This window comes from Schistocerca serialis, chromosome 9 (genome assembly GCF_023864345.2).
Source record: "Schistocerca serialis cubense isolate TAMUIC-IGC-003099 chromosome 9, iqSchSeri2.2, whole genome shotgun sequence".
Lineage (NCBI taxonomy): Eukaryota > Metazoa > Arthropoda > Insecta > Orthoptera > Acrididae > Schistocerca > Schistocerca serialis.
In genome coordinates this window covers 115358951-115379286 of record NC_064646.1, presented here as the reverse complement: position 1 = coordinate 115379286, position 20336 = coordinate 115358951, and the positions used below count along the sequence as shown (strand labels likewise).

General features: G+C 42.1%; 1 protein-coding gene across 2 annotated transcripts in view; it reads left to right on the top strand.

The window, feature by feature from the left end:
- Positions 1 to 654: 654 nt before the first annotated feature.
- LOC126418472 (mitogen-activated protein kinase-binding protein 1) overlaps positions 655 to 20336 on the top strand; it is a 912885-nt gene continuing 893203 nt past the window's right edge. For both annotated transcript variants that reach the window (XM_050085246.1, XM_050085245.1), the window contains exon 1: positions 655 to 792. The gene's annotated coding sequence lies outside the window, so the exon portion shown is untranslated. The remainder of the gene's footprint in view (positions 793 to 20336) is intronic.

Here is a 20336-nt window from a genome sequence, read left to right as displayed (position 1 = left end):
CTTACGATAGGTGTGTTATACAACAAATAATTTACGTTTACTGATATTAGACTATCAAATTTTGACAGAATTTGCAAAGAATTGATATTAGAACATTTAGGATGATATTCTTCGTATATGAAAGCAGACGCTCTTGCTGGCGCTCGGCTTCGCTTACGTAGTTCACCTCTGTCTTCAGAGATGGCGCAGCGCGTCAATTTCAAGTTTCATCGCATTCAGCTTATTCCTACAATGAACTCAACCATAACTCGACACGTAACGTGGTATTCTTAAAGTTATGAAAAGGTTTGAAATAATTTCCATACTTTTATTTTCCTAGTTACACTTTCACACAGTAATTCGTCGTTTGCAACATTTATTGAACAGATTTATAGCGAAACTATAGATGAATTGGAGACATTATTCTACTGTTCTTTCATATTTACTCCATCTTTCACGCCGTACAGATTTTTTGAAATGTATTCGAATGAAGAAACCGTTTTGTTAGGCAAACATTTGAAGTAAACAAACTTGTAAACGACGTACCAGGGTCGCCAACGTCCAACATAATCTCTTTCTACTACACTCTTTGCTTGCTGCCGCTAGCATTGTCTTTGAGTCAGTTTGATTTCAAAAGTGCTCCGTGTAGGTTGTGTGGATGTGCATGCGGTGTATGTAAACATTTCGTGTATTTTTCATTTTGCTTTTAGTTTTGCGTGTGTTATGACAAACTTCTTAAAGTGCCAGATGTACAAAGGAAATTAAACTTCGTTTAGCTCAGCACTTAATACTGCCACGTTCGCGTAAATACAGGTATGTTCAGCGATGACAGAAAATTGTTTTTATTATAAAATAAGTAGAAATACTTGCCCGCAATTTCGCATAAAGAAAGATTGGGAATCATTTCATGGAAATCTTCGTTAACGTTTTAATGCCGTTGGTTATCACGCCGCTATCGTCATTTTTGTGTGTGTGGATACTAACATGAAGCGGATTTTTGCGGTCATGTCAAAACACAAGGGAAATTCTTGTCGCGTTGTAAATAAAAATTAGGTAATGTATCCACGATATAAAAACTATGATTTTTGCTACTTTAAATTTTACCATTCGGTTCGAAATAACCATACTTCGACATTGTGATTTTCGCGCCAGTTTTGCTCAGCTGTTACTAGAGGAAAGTAATACTCGTCGCAGATTCCATGCAATCGTGTGTGTCCCTCTGCTAGGATACAAAAGGTGTAATCCTTTTAACAATAGCGTTTGGATGCCCTATGTTCAATATAAACACAAATTTAATTACATGTTAAATATTACGAAAACAGCACAGTGAAAAAGATTTGTAATTCGCCTTGTCTTTATTTTTATTATCTTCTTGGTAATGCAGTCTGATAGCATACAAGCGATTTAATGTCGCGCGTGCTGTAATATATTTTACGAGAGATGCTGATCATGAGACTGCATGTTGTCATACAAGTAGTCGTGTTTGACAGGAAGCCTTAAACGCGTTCTCTCTGCAATGGACAATAAAAAAATGTAATGAACTTATTCTAGTCATGTATTCAGTAAGAGATCATCATCATGTTCCAATGATTGGGTATTTTTATCACCTGTTCTGGTCTCTCATCATTAGTAAGAGCTGAATTCATTTTGAATGTGGAGGATTTCTCGGACAGGGGTTTCGTATGTCAAGCCGTTTCGAATTACGAAGCATGTTCACGAATACAAGCTTCCATATCGTGCCGTGGAGGAACAGGGTAATTCCTTGTTGCCAAAAAACATGTCAGTTAAAGAATCACTTGACAGATTTCCCCATATCGTGCCGTTGGGGAACAGGGTAATTCCTTGTTGCCATAAAACATGTCAGTTAAAGAATCACTAGACAGATTTCCCGATGCTGCCGCTTACGCCTACGTAACTCCTCTGGAGTCATTTACAACACGCAGTTGGTATTGTAGATTTGTTATAAACAAGAACTACATGGGTTTATTGGACTATGGAAAAGGTATCTCTCATAATTATTCATATTTAAAAACATCCATGAACTCACCCGAAATTACTTGCGGACACAGGAGCGTATCTTATTGAAATAATTAGACTGAAATTTAACGATTACATGCTTACCTGTACCTTTTACTTGGTATGTATAAAAAATCCTATATTCCTGCAACCATTAAGTTTTTTGAAATATTTATTATGTCCATGAAACGGTTTTCGAACCGTTTCAGGCTCATCTTCTGATGGTGCACAGGATGTTACACAGATATTTCAAAGCGTAATACTGTGTGCTGACTCTGTGACAAGAAAATGGAATATGCTTTAATGCATAGCCATTATCATTTTTTTATACATTAACAACAAAGTCGCAGTGAGTACAAAATTAAATTTTGGATACACGTCGGCACAAATAAAGTTACTCGTGGCGATACATTAAAATATGTTCGATCTTCTTGTCACAGAGCCAGCACCCAGCGTTCCGCTTTGAAATAGCTATGTAACCTCCTATGCACTAAGGTTCAAAAATCGGTTCATGAAATAAACTATTTCAATAAAAGTGACTGGTTTCAGTCTTCTGTGTGTGTGTGTGTGTGTTGAGTAAACCGTCACGGTTTCTTAAACATCCGTAATGGATAAGCTTAATCGTACGCGTTTAACTCTTCATTGATTTTGAGACTCGTTTTTTGTCTCACCATTTGGGAACAATTCCGTGTTTCGTTGTTACGATTTAAAGAAACTTGATCCAATGTTGCTACACAACCCATAATTTAAAAAAACCTGTTTGGTTTAAAGAACGGCAGGGCTCGCAAATAAATAGTGAAGTACTTGTGCGATGCTCTTTGTTAACTTTTATACTTCATTACGAACGGCTTTGAAGTTACATTTTGTTATTTCAGTTTAAAAACATTGCAGAAGATAAATCCGACATTAACAGCTGCTAATATTAGAACATAAAACTCTCTAGCGGTCCTTTACATGCATCGCCTACGTGAAATAGTAATATTATAAAATAGGCTACCTCGCGGGAAGGAATTACAGCTTCGAAAAATTATGTGACATTCCTGGTATTAGATTTTTAATAAAATTAGATTTATGTCCGTCTGGCGTCTATTCATGTCATTTCATCTGATCAGCGTACATCTGAAATGATGACGTGTGTGTGTGTGTGTGTGTGTGTGTGTGTGTGTGTGTGTGTGTGTTTGTGTTTGTTTTATATTATAAGTTTTGACTTTGCAAAACGAATAGTTGGTATCGTATTTCTGTGGCAACAACGCTGGAATTCTGCGCTCTAGCTTTGTAGCTATCGTTTCTACGTATATGAGCAATGACAAAAGAGCTTGTTTTGGACTCGAGCTTTTCTTCTCATGTGATTTTATGGTACCTAATGATCATAGCGTTCTTTGATTTATGTTACAGTAATTATTGAGTAATAACAAAGTCATTTTCACTTACGATTTCAAGACTCACACCAGTGCGTCGGTCTTTACAAAGAATGAAAAGGTTGGGATTGGGGAATTGAGTCATTCGCCTCATAGCGGCTGTCGCAGGTTGACTGAGTGGATCTCTGCGTTGCAGGTGGAAGTGCAACAGCCGGCTCTGCGCGGCCACACACACACACACACACACACACACACCCACACACACACACACACACGGGTTGCAGCGAGCCTGCGTCGGACCGCCCGCGTCGCGTCCCGCTATCGACCTCAGGCAACCGGCGTTCTCCGGGCTCGGTGCCAATAGCACATCGCTATCCGCTCCACCTCCGACGTTCTCTTCCGGGTAAATCGGGATCATGTCTTTTCCATTATCCCTGAACTTTTGTGTTTCTTTCGTCTTAAGAATTAAAAACATTTGCAGAACTTATTATTGGTCATAGTTATCGCCTGACTCCACTCACACTTGGATTTAGCGTACCACTGCTAGTCATTTCCTTTTCTGTTCCACTCGCAAGTACGGCGAGGAAAAATCGACCGTCTATATGACTCCGTATGAGCCCTAATTTCTCGTATCTTCTCTTTGTGGTCCTTATGCGCAATGCATGTTGGAGGCAACAGAATCGTTCTGCAGTCAGCTCAAAATGCCGGTTCCCTAAATTTTGGCCATAGTGTTCCTCGAAACGAATGTCGGCTTCGCTCTAGGGGTTCCCATTAGTGTTTTCGAAGCATCTACGTTAGCATTTGCGTGTTGTTCGAACCTACGAGTAACAAATCTAGCAGCCTGTCTCTGAATTGCATCGATGTCTTCCTTTACTAGGGCATGTTTTTATAAAACAGATCTGAAGGTGGTCGTTATAGACCAAACCGGTAGCCTGATGACAAAAAAATTTGCGACCATACACCTGAAGTAAAGGAAATTAATTCCTTTAATAAGACCTGGTATGGATACAAAACGTTTGAGTAGTACTCAAAAACAGGTCGCACTAGTGTCCTAGGCCTATATGCGGTGTCCTTAAAGAAAGAAAGAGGTTCAAATGGCTCTGAGCACTATGGGACTTAACTCCTGAGGTCATCAGTCCCCTAGGACCTTGAACTACGTAAACCTTACCAACCTAAGGACATCATACACATCCATGCCCGAGGTAAGATTCGAACCTGCGACCGTAACGGTCGCGCGGTTCCAGATTGTAGCGCCTAGAACCGCTCGGCCACTCCGGCCGGCAGGTGTTCTTTACCGATGAACTACAGTTTCCTAGAATTCTTCCAATAAACCGAAGTCGACCATTCGCCTTTGCTACCACAATTCTCACATATGCGTTGCATTTCATATCGCTTTGCAATGTTACGCCCAGATATTTCAACGACCAAGCAGGACACTACTAATGCCCTATCCGAACATTACTGGTTTGTTTTTCGTACTCATCCTCGTTAACTTACATTTTTCGACATTTAGATCTAGCTGCCATTCATCACACCAACTAGAAATTTTTTTCATGTTGTATCCTCCTACAGTCACTCAACGTCGACCACTTACTGTACACTAAAGCATCATCAACAAACAACCACAGATTGCTGTTCATCCTGTCCGCCAAATCATTTATGTTTATAAGGAATAATAGCGGTCCTATCATACTTCCCAGGGGATTTCCTGACGATACCCTTGTCTCTGATGAACACTCGCCGTCGAGGACAACATACTGGATTCTGTTACTTCGTGCCACTTACGTACCTGTTAAACTATTCCGTATGCTGGTACCTTCTTTAACAGCCTGCTATGGGACACCGTCTCAAACTCTTCCCAGCAAACTAGAAATATGGAATATGCCTGTTGCCCTTCATGCATAGTTCACAGTATATTGTGGGAGAAAATGGCAAGCTGAATTTTACACGAGCGGTGCTTTCTAGAATCATGCTGATTCGTGGAAATAAACTTATTATTTATTATATTCTAACTGAGAATATGGTCAAGGATTCTGCAGCAAACCGATCTTAGGGATACTGGTTTGTAATTTAGCGGGTCTGGAGTCACTTGCACTTTTTTCCAGTCGCTTGGGACTTTGTGCTAGCCGAGAAATTCACGATAAATGCAGCCTAGTTAAGGGGCCAGTGCCGTAAAGTACTCCTTGTAAAATCGAATTGGGACCTGGTGATTTATTTGCTTTCAAATCTTTCATTGTTTCAGTATGCCATGGATGCTTACTAATATGTCGTCCATACGGAAGTCCGTTCGATGGTCAAACGACGGTATAGGTGTACGATTCTTCTGCGTGAACGATTTCCTGAACGTGAAATTTAAAACTTCGGCTTTCGTTTTGCTATCTTCAACTGTTATACGAGACTCAACAAGTGACTGGATGGAAGCTTTAGACCAACTTAACGATAGGACCAGAATTTTCTCGGTTTCTCTGCCAGATCTTTTGCTTAGGTATGACGGTGGTAGTAGTTGTATGCTTCGCGCATAGATCTCTTCACAAGTGCACGAATCTCTAGTAAACTTTGCTTGTCCTCATTTGCGCGTTTGCCTTTGAATCGAGAGTGCAACAGCCTCTCCTTCCTCAGCATTTTGCGAATCTCGTTATTAAACCATGCTGGGTCTTCTCCGTCCTTAATCCACTTATTAGGCACAAAATTCTACAGGCCGCGATTTAAAATCTGCTTAAACATTACCCACAGTTGCTCCACGTCCATCTTACTCGAACTAAGCTATGTCAATTCACTGTCTAACTGAGATGCTAACAACTCTTATCTCCTTTTCTCACCTTCTTATCTGTTCGCGTAGATGCTGTTCTTGAGGTATTGTTCCCGTCTTGAGCAGAATGTATAAGGGGCGATCAAAAATTTTCCGTTCGAGGGACAGTACAGTTCAGAATCGGTACACCAATCAGGCAGAATCGCTTGAGCTTATCATCCCGCCGACGCACGGGCTTGAAGAGACACGTTTGGTAAAAGACTGTGCCCTGCTGCGTGAAGAGGTCGGTAACTGCCTGCTGCACAGCGTCGTCCGGACTGTAGTAGTCTACCTCCAATGCATTTTTTTAAGGAACCGAAGGAATTATAATCACTTGTGGAGAGGATAAGTACTATAGGACCTGTGCTCGAGTGTCTCCCACTTGGCATTGGCGTGACTCCTGGCTGGCGTCCCAGATTGACTGGCGTCTTGTGTCGAACCGCATGCAGCCGAAAATTTGGCGCTACATTCCACAACGGTAGTTTCCGTCAGACGGTGGTTTTTGGCAGACTGCCCCGCTAAGTATTCTTTTATTATCCGATGGATGTCCACCGGTGTTTTTCCTAGGGCAACCAGGAAAAAAATAACAGCAAATTGGCCCTGTTTGACCGCATTTGGTAATAAAGTCGCCCTAGCTCATGTTTCCTTATTATAGCATGCACGTTGGAAAGACACGAATGCCACACTGATACCTACCTACATGTCGGTGCTTATATACCAGCATCGGAATCGTGCTGGCTTGCGTATATGCTGCAACAACGGATACTTTTTGATCGCCCCTTAAACAGTGCGATGAACGTTTGTGAGAAGTTGCAGCACTTGATTGGACCAATGCTCGATCCAATACCATTCCACGGATGGAACAATTGGTAGCACACTGCCCGTGAAAGGCAGATATTCGGATTTTGGTCCAGGTTCAGCTTTCTGTTTTAACTTTTTTACATGTGCTTAGTAGTGGCTGTGATGGTCTAGCGGGTACAGCACTAGGCCCGCCCCTTGGAGGGTTCTGGTTCATTCCCGGATAGGAATAGGGACGAAGATATTTCCTCCAGGACGGCACCACATGCACTCAACCCGCTGTCAAAATGAGTCCTCGAGAACCTTCCCAAGAGTAAAAGACGGCCCCTCCTAGTGCCGTGAAAGGTTCCGTTCTAGTACCTGCAGTCCGGGCGATAATCCTGTCGCGGGCCTGCGCCACAGTCTTCACCTTCTTGACGAATGTTCAGTGCTGATGTTGACGTTCGGCACATTGTCCCAGGCCTCCACGGGTATTTTCGATAATGCCCACATCTAGGATCTTCGTTGCCAGCCCAGATTAGATAATTACCTCTGTATGTTGTTAGTAGTCAGTTATAGTGCAGTTAGTGCATTTATACGAGGCGCGTTTTTTAAGTAAGTACCGTTTTGAAATTTAAAAAAAAGACGTGATAAGATTTCTCAATAATTTTATTTTTCCATGGAAACCTGTACCTTAATCTACTTTTCTACACAATTTCCGTCAATATGGAGGCACTTGTCATAACGTTTTACCAGTTTTTGAATACCCTCCTCATAGAAGTCTGCCGCCTGACTTGTTAACCACTGCATCATCACTGTTTTGACTTCGTCATCGTCTTGAAGACGCTGACCGCCCAGGTGTTTCTTCACTACGAGAAACATAGGCGCTGCAGTCATGGACTGTGCGGCTGGTCCCGGCGGAGGTTCGAGTCCTCCCTCGGCCACACACACACACACACACACACACACACACACAGGTCCCGCAAGGAGGAAATCGTAAAGCATCTGTTTTTCTCACCTTACTGCCCACTTCCTGCACCAAACTTTCATTAACGACCGAAGGACGCCCACTCCGTTGTTCATCATGCACATTTCTGCGGCCATCTTTAAATTGTCTCACCCACTTCCTTACCGTTCCATCACTCATAATGTTTTCTCCGTAAACTGCACAGATCTCACAATGAATATCGATCGCTTTTAGGCCTTTAGCACTAAGAAATCTTATAACAGCCCGTACTTCACAGTCGGCTGGACTCACGATTATCGCAGGCATCTTAAACACTCAGAAGAATCAGACTGTAATGGCGTCAGTGCGTAGATTAAGGTACAGGATTTCATATAAAAATCAAATTATTGAGATATCTTAGCACGTCTTTTTTAATTTCAAAACGGTACTTACTTAAAAAATACTCACCAGCACCTCAATACATGTGACAGGAGTGGTCATTCAAAGCATAGAAGTCTGGGAAACATGGGCTCTAAAAGGCACACCTTAAAAGCTATGAGCACGTTTTCATCTTCGACACTGTGAAACAAATCACTTCTACCGCAACCTCCTTGCTTTCCCTATTTGGGGAGGTAGTATGGACCAAAACAAGAAAAAGTCGAGAAACATGGGCTCTAAAATGGATATACCTTAACAGCTATGAGGATTTGTTCATCTTCGCTATCGCGAAACACATTTCTTCTACTGAAACAAAACATGGAAAGCGAAGAGTTTGCAGTAGACAAAATCTGTTTCGCAGTATAGAGCTCTTAAGGTACGTATTTTAGCGCCCATGTACGAGTACACCAGAATTTTTTGCTTCCAGTGCTTGTTCCTGTCACGTCTATGTAAATGGATTATTTCTCCTGTATGGCTGTTCTGATTCCTAGCATCTGGCACGACAGCAAAAGGACCCATTCCGCTTTATTAAAGCATGCTCGTATAACGCAGAGCTTTTCATCCTTTGGTGTACCGTAATGTCTTTGGCAGTGTCGTGCATTGATCCACAACTTGCTACTTAGAAACAGTTTGTGGCCAGTACATTGTAAAGAGGCTGACTAGGCACCTGTCTACATACTATTAATTTCGAATTTGATCCTTCATGTTTTTTAACGTATGTTGTTTTTGTTGTGGTCTTACATCCGAAAAAAACTTGATACAGCTCTCCACGATACACTATACTGTGCAAGCGTCTTTATCTCCATATAACTACTGCAACCCGTATTCATTTGAACCTGTGAATGCGAGATATACCACTGATTATACATTCTGCTTTGCAACATACTCTTTATCTTTCCAGGAATTTGAACTTGTGCTGAAATCTTACTGCTCAGTTTATTTTCTTTGGAAATCCTATCAGCTAGACGTCACTCTGCCCACCAAAGCCATGGGTCACGTGTCTTGTGCAGAATTACAATCTCAAAGATGACTCTTTCTTTAAAAATTTGGTCACTGTAATATCATTTATAGTCCCGTACTGGATTGCAGAACATTAGTTACTGCCTCTATCCTTAGAATGCAGCGCTCGTCAACAGTTTGGCACTGGAATGGAAGCAAAATGCTTATTTTTCAGTAGCTTTCTATATTGTAACATTTGAAAGCCAGTGCGACTCGAATACTGTTTTCCTAAAAATTTTATGGAGTGTTACACCTACGAGGAAACACATTTGAGATAACCTACGAGCATTTTTAGTTTTCGTAGTTAGATATGGAAATAAAAATAATTTTGAAAACGAAACGCTTTCGAACAGATTTTCATTTCATTCCTGCTGCTGATGTGGTGTGTCCCAGGAAAGCATCATACGACTGCTCTTATTTCCGGTATGCATAAAGATCTGTCAGATAGTTGATTAGCCATACGTAGTATACGGAAAAGTGTGCGCCTTCCATTGTGTAGGTGGGGACATGATGGTTTGGTGTGATGAATGGCAGCCTGCTGTAAATATGCTAAAATGGATGTTACTGCATTTGGGTATTAAAGCGATCGACTGTGCGGCTGGTCCCGGCGGAGGTTCGCGTCCTCCTTCGGGCATGGGGGTGTGTGTTTGTCCTTAGGATAATTTAGGTTGAGTTGTGTGTAACGTTAGGGACTGATGACCTCAGCAGTTGAGTACCATAAGATTTCACACACATTTGAACATTTATTAAAGCGATCTGGTAATGTTCAAGTACAGGTAAGTGTATTAAATATCAAGACGTGACGTTGCAAAGCGACATGGAATGGAACGAATCGGTGAGGTCGGTTTTAGGGAAGGCAAATGCTCGACTTCAGTTTATTGGGAGGATTGTAGGTTAAGTGTAGCTCGTCTATAAAGGAGACCGCGTATGGAACAGTAGTGCGTCCCATTTTTTAGTTCTGTTCCCGTGTTTGGTATGATCACCAGATCGCATTAAAGGAAGATATCGAACAATTCAGAGGCGGGCTGCTAGATTCGTTACCAGTTGGTTTGATCGGTACGTGAACTCAAATGAGAATCCCTGTAGCGGAGAAGACGTGCAAAAGCATATAGATAGTCATTTTTTCCTCGCTCCATTTGCGAGTGAAACAGAAAAGGATAGTAATGGTATCAGGTAATCTCCGCCACGCATCGTGTGGTGTCTTTCGGAGTTTAGAGGTGTCCCAATTGTAAATATGATGAAAAGCAGTCCTGCTTCTGACATTTGCTTTAAAATCACAGGAAATTCAGAAGCATTGGCGGGAACTAGTGGTTTCAAACATTTATTGTATGACTCTAGCAACAGTAGTTTGTCTGTTAAAAATTTATAGTCTTGCTGTATATGCGTTAAGTGTACTTGCAACAAAATCAGACTGACGACTTGTCGGACATGTAACGCCTAGATTTTTCCCTTGGTAGAGAGAGAGAGAGAGAGAGAGAGAGAGAGAGAGAGAGAGAGAGAGAGAGAGAGAATATGTCTCTCTCTCTCTCTGTGTGTGTGTGTGTGTGTGTGTGTGTGTGTGTGTGTTCTTGCAGCGCTTTTATGCTTGGCTTCTGATGAATTGTTCATGCCATAGCGGTACTCCTAGCATGTGGCTCCTCTGGGGCAGCCGTTTATTTCGCCGCCCTGAAACCGCTGTAAAGCCTAATGCCCGACACCTACTACGGGCACTGTCCAAATAGACCTCTCAGAAAGCAGCCGTGCTTGAGTAGTGAGCCATATGGAAAGCAACGATTATTATGACTATCAAGCAGAGCACACAGTAAGGATTTTTGTAATTCTTTTATATCTCTGATACGTGAAGCTCAGAATTCAAATATCAGTCCCATAAAGCCGTTCGCCGGCCGTTGTGGCCGAGCGGTTCTAGACGCTTCAATCTGGAACTGTGCTGCTGCTACGGTCGCAGGTTCAAATCCTGCCCCGGGCATGGATGTGTGTGATGTCCTTAGGTTAGTTAGGTTTAAGTAGTTCTAAGTCAAAGGGACTGATGACTTCAGATGTTAAGTCCCGTAGTGCTTAGAGCCATTTTTAAAGCCTTTCGATGCTACTCTCAAAAATTCCCGAGAAAATCTACTTCGAAGATTTCAGAGTGTCTTCAGTACTCTTTATTATGATCGATTTTTTGCCAGGCAGATTGGTTACGTTGTGCAGAGCTCACGTGCCAAGTGGGTAGCCTGAGTTCTGTTTCTGGCCGATGCAGTTTTTTAAAGTTACATGTTCTACGAGCATTTAAACACAAAATATGTAAAACTGAGAAAATCGGTAGCATTTGAGATTGGTAATCGCTGGATCACTGGTTCGAGTCTCGGTTAGGTCATTATTATTTTTTTTGTTTGTTTTGCGTTCGGTTCGAATAACCTTGTCATTTATATGTAAAATTCTTTAAATACACAAATGGAAAAAAGTCGCAGCACTAATGAAGAGCTGTGCGACATAAACGAACGTTACTAGGTGTGATTATACATCTGAAATATTATGTCCATTCAAATTTCGCTCCAGTAGCGTAAGAGTGGCGCTAGTAAGGCCACTACGGGAATGCATCTGGTTCGCTTTAAATACACGCTGTAAGGGTCGTGGGCGTTAGTAACCCTTGAGAGTGGACATGGTGAGTTTATGTTAGTCAAGAAGACAACAAGGACCCCATTATTAACACCTCACTGAGTTTGCATAAGGTAGTGTAACAGGGTTACGGGAAGCAGGATCTCCCATCTCCGATACTGCAGAAAGACTTGGCAGGAATATAACTACGGTACATGACTGTTAGCAGCAGTGGTCATGGGAATGTACGGTCGCGAGAAGACCGGGCGGTCGCGTGGCGCTGTCGAGAGGGAAAACTATTGTGCTCGCCGTATGGCTGTAGCACATCGTACTGCATCTGCAGTGGCAATCTGATCAGCAGTTGGCACCTCAGTGACACAACGAGGTGTTACAAATCCATAACTTCAAGGACAGCTCCCAGCCAGACGATCTGTACCGTGCATTCCACAGATCCCAAACTACCGCCATTTGCGACTTATGTGGTGTCAAGGGAGAGCTCATTGAGCGACACGGTGGAGGTCTGTTGTTTTTTTCTGATGAATGCTGGTTCTACCTCGGTGCCAGTGATGGCCGTGTCTTGGTTAGGTAGAGGCCACTTGAGGGCCAGCAACCATTCTGTCTGCGTACTACACACACTGGACGTATGCCTGGAGTTATAGTCTGGGGAGCGCTTTCGTATCGCAGTAGGAGCATTCTCGTGGTTGTCCCACCCACCCTGACAGCAAAATTGTATGTCCATCTGGTGATTCGATCTGTTGTGATGCTATTCATGACCAGCATTGCAGGAAGTGTTTTCCAACAGGATAACGCTCGCCCATATTCCGCTGTTGTAACCCAACGTGCTGTGAAGAGTGTCGACGTGTTACCTTGACCTGCTCGATTAACAGATCTGTCTCCAATTGAACACACATGCGAACGTCATCGGAGGACAATTACAGCGTCATTCGGAAACAACATAAACCGAGGCCTACGAGAAAGACAGACCGCGTCGCGTACATCACGAAGGCAGTCCTGCGCTCGCTCAAATCAGCAGACAAACTACGTTTCTACAACTGTTAACTCGTAGCTAGGTGAGTCCGTACAAGCGAAAACTGAATCTTCTACTGGAATCCGTTATTGTGGAATCTTACTGTTATTAGTCCTATAAGGGCGGGAAGTCCATGGGCTTACTTATAATTTGTTACGGCTGTACTGGCGTACAAGAAAATCATGCTAAAATGATTACCAGTTGCATAAGGCACCACTTCCAGCATGTAATGAGTACTGTTATGCAGAAGAGACTAAATGCTATAAACAAGCCGTTATACCATATTTATCGAGTATTGATCTTAAATTACATTTTGTTGTAGTACTGTTAATCAGTAAGACTTCATAATAGTAGATTCCAGTGGAAGATGCAATTCTCGTTAGTACTTACACGCCCAGCTGCGAGTTAACAGGTTTTGAAACGCATTTTGTCTGCTGAGCTGAGCGAGCGAGCGAGTTCAGGACTATTTTCGTGACGTACGCGCCGCGGCCTGTCTTTCTCGTGGTCCTCGGCATTAACCATCCCTCTACTGACCGACCAAGTGTAACAGGCATGGAAGTCCATCCCACAAACTGACATCCAGCACCTGTGCAGCAGAATGCATGCACGTTTGCATGCTTGCATTCAACATTTTGGCGCTTACACCGGATATTAATGTATCAGCATTTTACATTTGCAATGGCTTCTCTCGCACTTACAATGATCTTGCAATGTTAACCACGTAAATATGTTACCTAGACAAATGCATTCCCGAAATTTCATTACTCTACTTTTTGTGTTGTAATTCTTACCGACCGTGTGTTTGCTAATTAACACATATCTAATTGTCATTTATATGAAAAATGCACATCTTCTTATTTATAATTGCATATCACACACAAAAACTAAGTTTTCATTGAAAATATCAATTCCTAATTACTGATCTTGTATAAGATATTGTTAATAAAGATCGATTAAATTTAAAAAGACAGTACAATTTAAATTTTTCAAATTAATATATTTTGCTCTTCACGGAAACGACTATAGAACATGCACCATAGTTTGGCGAGAAATCGAACCCATGCCGCCCACGTGGAAGGCAAGCATTATTCCGCACAGCCCAAAATGCCTGCCCAAAATTCAACAATACTTAGCGTTATTACTGTATGCTCGGAAATTTTCAAACTCAATTTTATAGAGAGTTGCATTGAACTGCGATGTGTAATTGATAACTGAGTCCTGAACTTCACGTACCATAAACTTAAAAAATTACAAAAATCCAATTACCATGTGGTCTTTTTGTGAAATCTCGTTAATTCTTTAATTGCTCATGCCAGGAGCTGTTTGTATCTTACAACTCATCTGTTACCACCCATTATTGAAGAATGAAAACGCAAGTATCGTGGGAGATGAAGGCTCATATTACTCACAAACAAATTATTCGTTTCCATGTATTTGAAAATTAGCAATTAATTTACTCCTATCAAGAGCAATAAAACTGTTAGCAAAATATTCACTGCAGGATAACATAGCGTATGTACAAAAATATAGATAAAAATAGTGTAATGCATATTTAATTTAAAACAGGCGCTTTGAAAACAAGTGTAAAAGGCATCTATTGTAGTACGTTAGATCAATATTTTTGCGAGATCAAGAACACTAGATGCTGCCGCAGTTACGTAACCCGTGGTGCACTGTAAAGGTAATCATGGTTTCTGGAAGTGGACAACGCAGTGGAGTTTCTCTTTGTAGTGGACTGAAACCCCAAAGATGAAGCTGTACTTCAAAATGTGTGTGAATATTTAGAAAATGTGTGTGAATATTTAGAAAGAAACATTTTTACCGAGGGAGCATAGTGGTTAGCACACTGGACTGGCATTCGGTAGGACGACGGTTCAAACCCGCGTCCGTCCATGCAGATTTAGGTTTTCCGTGATTTCCGTAAATCGCTTAAGGCAAATGCTGGGTGGTTCCTTTGAAAGGGCGCGACGGACTTACTTCCTCATCCTTCCCTAAACCGATGGTACCGATGACCTCAGTGTTTGGTCCCCTCCCCCAAATCAACCAACACAGTTAACCGAGTTTGCCATTATATCACAATCTCCGTTGGTGAACAGCGCCGCAATGGCTGCCATAAACTAACGTCTTTGTTGAGAGCAGAAAGTTTCCGCCACAAAAGGTCACACACTCTGATTTGGCAAAGTCGGTAATTCATCCACGCCATATAATAATAATAATTTTGACTATTCACATAATCATTTGCTATTGTACGGTGCTGATAGTTTAAATAAGTTAGGTGCTGCTTTTTGTGAATAGTTCCAGCATAATGATGGAACGACCAGGGGATTCCACAAAGGCCGGCCGCTGGTGGCCGAGCGGTTCTGGCGCCACAGTCTGGAACCGCGCGACCGCTACGGTCGCAGGTTCGAATCCTGCGACCGCTACGGTCGGAGGTTCGAATCCTGCCTCGGGCATGGATGTGTGTGTTGTCCTTAGGTTAGTTAGGTTTAAGTAGTTCTAAGTTCTAGGGGACTTATGACCTCAGCAGTTGAGTCCCATAGTGCTCAGAACCATTTGAACCATTTGATTCCACAAAAGAGGAACGGTACACATACATCAACGTCCGCATCGAAAGCAAAATTACATTCAAAGCTGAAAGGATAGAAGCCAGCCAATCCCTAAAACGCTTCACTGTCCTAATATACACATCACTAAACCAAATAGTCAACTCACAAATCTGATACATGTTGGTTTAATTTCGGAAACGACGGCTAGGACGCACGTAAAACTGAGTTGGAAAGTATCATATCTAACATTGCTTTTATACGTGGAAGCTGATGAAAAAAAAGCCTTTCCATGCTTCAATACGACCGACAAGCCATTTATGGAGAACAGCCAAAACTTCTAAGACGCAGAATCATTCCCCAGTGTGCCCAAATAATCGTGTCATCTCTACAAGTAACGTTCAAAGTGTGACATCAAAAGACTATGGTTTTAGGACAAAATGATTTTATTTTCACTATAGAATCGTTTAGGTTAATGCACTTTTCCGGAGTTTTTCCAGTGCTTAAATTCCACCCCTAAGGTACGACTCGGGAAGGTCCACAAGACAATCAGCTTCAGATGCCATAACTTCTTTATCCGACTCTGCATGTTTATTGTCCACAAATTTCTTTAGATGTGGGATGGAACTCAGTGCTAAACCTGGTGAATAGGGCGGGTTTTCATCAATTCTCTCGTCAAATTCCTTAGTTTATACACTGCCAATGCACTTCTGTGGGCAGGTGTTTTTTCGTGACGGAACCGAGCTAGAAGGAGAAGATACGATACTCGACTCGCGTTCGGGCAGACAACGGCTCAAATCCCCGCCCGTCCAGCCAGATCAAGTTTTGCTGTAGTTTCCCTAAATCGTGTCGGTCAAATACTGGGATAGCTCGTGTGAAAAGAGCATAGCCAATTTCTGTCTTTAATCGGAGCTAGTGCTCCGTCTCTACTGGACCCATAGTCGACGGAACGCGAAACCTTTATCTTCGGCCCTTTTTTCTGAGTGAAGATAATTTTTGTATTCCCAACTATAATCATACTCTTTCTTGTAATATGCCTATATCTTAATCTACTTCATACATTTGTGATCGATGATTATCCCTTACAAATATTGCGCACGTTACCCGGTTTCATCCGTAATTACAATATTGGAACGTTTTCGCGTAGGCTTAGATTATCTTCAAGAGAAGTCTTTTATTTTTCAATTCAGCCTCTCATTTCTTAACTATTGAAACTGAATTGGCCCTCGTTATTAACTTTGCATATGAATGCACAGTATTCCAATGTATCCGTTTTAACGAAACACTTAGAACGCTAGTATTTCAGAAACACACATAATCTAAACAACTCTGCAAATCAAGTTAACACTTGACTTACGTTATTGTATGACATGTACCACCGTAACACAACCAAATCTTCATAGATATCGACGATGTCCAGGTAACTTCCCACCTTGCTCTCGCAGTCGCGAGAGCTGCACTGTAACATCCGATTTCTGAGCTCATGAGAGAATGAACTACCTATATACTTCCCAGACCACTGTATTGTCTGTCAGTCTCGATGTCCTGGTCATTTTTCTGCGAAGTGAAAGGGAGACGACTGTATGCCACCGTATGCGTCCTAATTTCTCTGACCATAATGTCACTACACGATGTATGTGATGCAGTATGCACAGTCTATCTTGAATGCACGTTTGTTTGCAGGAGACAAGGCTTTGGGACTATGAAAAACATGTTTTGTGATTTCCCTGATGCCCCGTTGAATTTCAGCTCTCTACCTGCAATTTTACTGTTGTCTGTAGATTTGGCCGATGTCAAAAGCAGACTATTAAAGTGGGGAAACGTTAGTGATACGGTAGGAGAATCACACTTCAGTTAGGATCCATTCCGATTATGTGAATTAAGAAAACCCACATATTTTCGAAACCTGTTCCACCCACTTGCGGGGGTGGGGAGGGGAGGGGGGTTGGAGTAGAACAAATAAGAATTTTTGTTTCTAATCACTCAAATGAAACGCTACGAGGGTCACACCGGTGCAGGACCATAAACTAAGGAATGTGAGTTTGTGTCATTACATTGCTGGAAGTATGTCGCTGAAGGAAAGAACTTTCATCCAGGTTACATAATCTGTCGAATTTTAAGCTTGTAGAACAGATAATCCTGAACAAAATGTAAACTATCGAAGAATAACTCATTCTACATAAGCGCGTTTTACTCCTATCAGTTGTTGCTTTAAAATCATTTAACCTTGCTACAACGATTTTTGTAATGTAGCAAATCAGAATACGCCACTACAAAAACTTTATCTATTGACAAAATATCCTACATCCTTTCGCCACTATAAACTATTTGACGTCTGTTGGTGGGTAAATACTGCCTCTGACATTTCTTTGCCTTTTCTATGCGTTACAGTCTTCATGCACACGCGTGAATGTTCCAAGATCTTTCATTGGCTCGTGTTGGATCCAAGAGAGACCTCCTTGGTCCATGAGCCATGCAGTCGCAACCTTCATTTCATTTTTATTAGTCATAATTACGTCCTCCACTCTAGTTTGTTCCTTGATAAATTTCTTTACTGCCTTTCTCTACTATTGAAACCTTTTTTTCGTAGAGCGAAGCGTATACATTATTCTTCACTGAATAAGACAGCTGAGAAACAGACTTCGCCGAAGTGGCGCTCTTACTCAGTTTCACATCAATGTCTATGCAAATGCACAGCTTTTCTCTGCAACATTGAGGCTATCTATTTATGCAGGCAACGCCATTAGAGCTACACAATAGAGGAACTTCGAAGAAATGGAACCCATTTACAATATCTGAACATGAGTCGTCAGTTGGCTGTGATGATGACTTCCTGAGCTTGATGCATCTGAATCGGCATGTGACTTCAGTATTTCCTGGCCTGAGCCACACTGTTACCTCCCTTGCGCATTGTTCTGAAGATATTTTTGATAGATATCGCGTTCAAGATCGTGTTAGACAGTACAGGAAAGAGGATGTATTGTTCAGAAAGCAAGAGACATGCTGCTCTAAGAATCAGCGTACCTATTGGCTGCTTCAGTTCCATGGTATACGTTCGCATGTGGTCTTGACATTCGTTCACTTATTCGTTTGTTGCCTGACACAGGCTTTAGGCAAAATGTCTCAACAGAACCAGCAGCCTGAATACTACGGTACAAAAACTGGCATGCTTTCACACAATGATCCGCAGATTAGAAGCCTACGTTTACCATTGCAAAAGAAATAAACTGAATAGGAGCCAAATACTCTCAGCAATGTGACCATAAACAACAGTTTCCCTCCTATCATTGAGATCTGAGAACTTACGAAAGACGTCCCAGTCTTGAACAAAAATAACATTGGCAAGGGACACTCGAGGACAGAGGAAGAACAGGGTAATTGTATTTAGGTACAGTCACTGATAAAGCAGCATATGTAGCAACCGTTTGAAAACCAGTGATAAATTACAGCGAACATTGTGGCATTACCCATAGCTATGCCGTGTTGAGAATCGAGCATTTAGAAAATTAGTTGCGGAAACTACCCAATATTTTACATTGGCCAAACGGCAAGAACGTTTAGTACTCATTGCAAAGAACATTCGACGAATGTGACAACAATTCTTTCACGTGTGCAGTCCAGTGTATCGCTGCATGTTGTTACGTTCTCTACACGTGACGCTGGCTGTGCTCACAGCAAGCAGTCAACGAAGTTAATCAGCGTACGTGTCGTATTCCGATTGTCATTAAAGTTTTATCAGGCTATTAAGCATCTCCAAATCGTGACACCGCCACGTTTCTGCCAATTTGTCGCCTGAAGATGTTCATTTACAACGAAACCGGCTTTGGTGTAGTAAACGCACCTGAAATAACAGCTGTGGCGGTTTTATCATCCATTCGTAAGACATTTTTCGCATTTTGTTTGGGAAAGAGTTTATCTGGCAATGGCAAGAGAACTTTCGAGTGACCGTTTCATCTTAATCTCTAATGGTGTGTCTGTGTTTTTGCTGTGGAATTTTGTTCGTCGTTGGCACGGAAGCTTTTATTACTACACATTAAAGAAATAATTTAAAGCTTACGGAGATAAGCGTTTAGCTTGGAAACATGGGTGTGCTCGGCATCTAACTGTAAGTCCAGGTGTACGCACTGAGGTACAAAAGTCATGGGATACCTCCTCATATCGTATCGGACTCCGTTTGCCCGGCGTAGCACGAGACTGGAATAGAAGGGAGAACCGATAGAGGTACTCAAAGTACCCTCCTCCATACACCGTCAGGTGGCTTGCGGAGACTGTCTTCTCGATTATGTCCCATAAGCGTTCGATGGGATTCATGTCGGGCAATCTGGTGGCCAGATAAGATAATTCGCTCGAATTGTCCAGGTATTCTTCAAACCAGTCGCGAACAGTTGGAGTCCTGTAGCATGACGCATTGTCATCTATCAAAATTCCATCGTTGTTTGCTGCAAAGGGTCACCATTTCCAGTCAATGATCAGTTCATTTGGACCAGAGGACGCAGTCCATTCCATGTAAACACAGCCCACACCGTTATGGAGATACCACTACTATGCACTGTGACTTGTTGACAACCTGGGTCAATGGCTTCGTGGGGTCTGCGTTACACTCTAACCCTACCATCAGCTCTTACCAACTGAACTTTGGACTCATCTGAGCAGACCACGGTTTTCCAGTCGTTTAGAGTCCAATCTTTATGACAGGGCGATTGTTATGCTCATACGATCAATCATAGTCTCCAAAATGTTCCTGTACTGCACGCAGTGCACAGTTTTGTAAAATTTGTTCACACCCTTCTACATTTACCGCTTTCGTAATGTCAATAACCAGACCATACCATAAGAGGACCATGCCCTTCGCACGGCTTTCCCCGTCTGAGGTTCGAGTCCTCCCTCT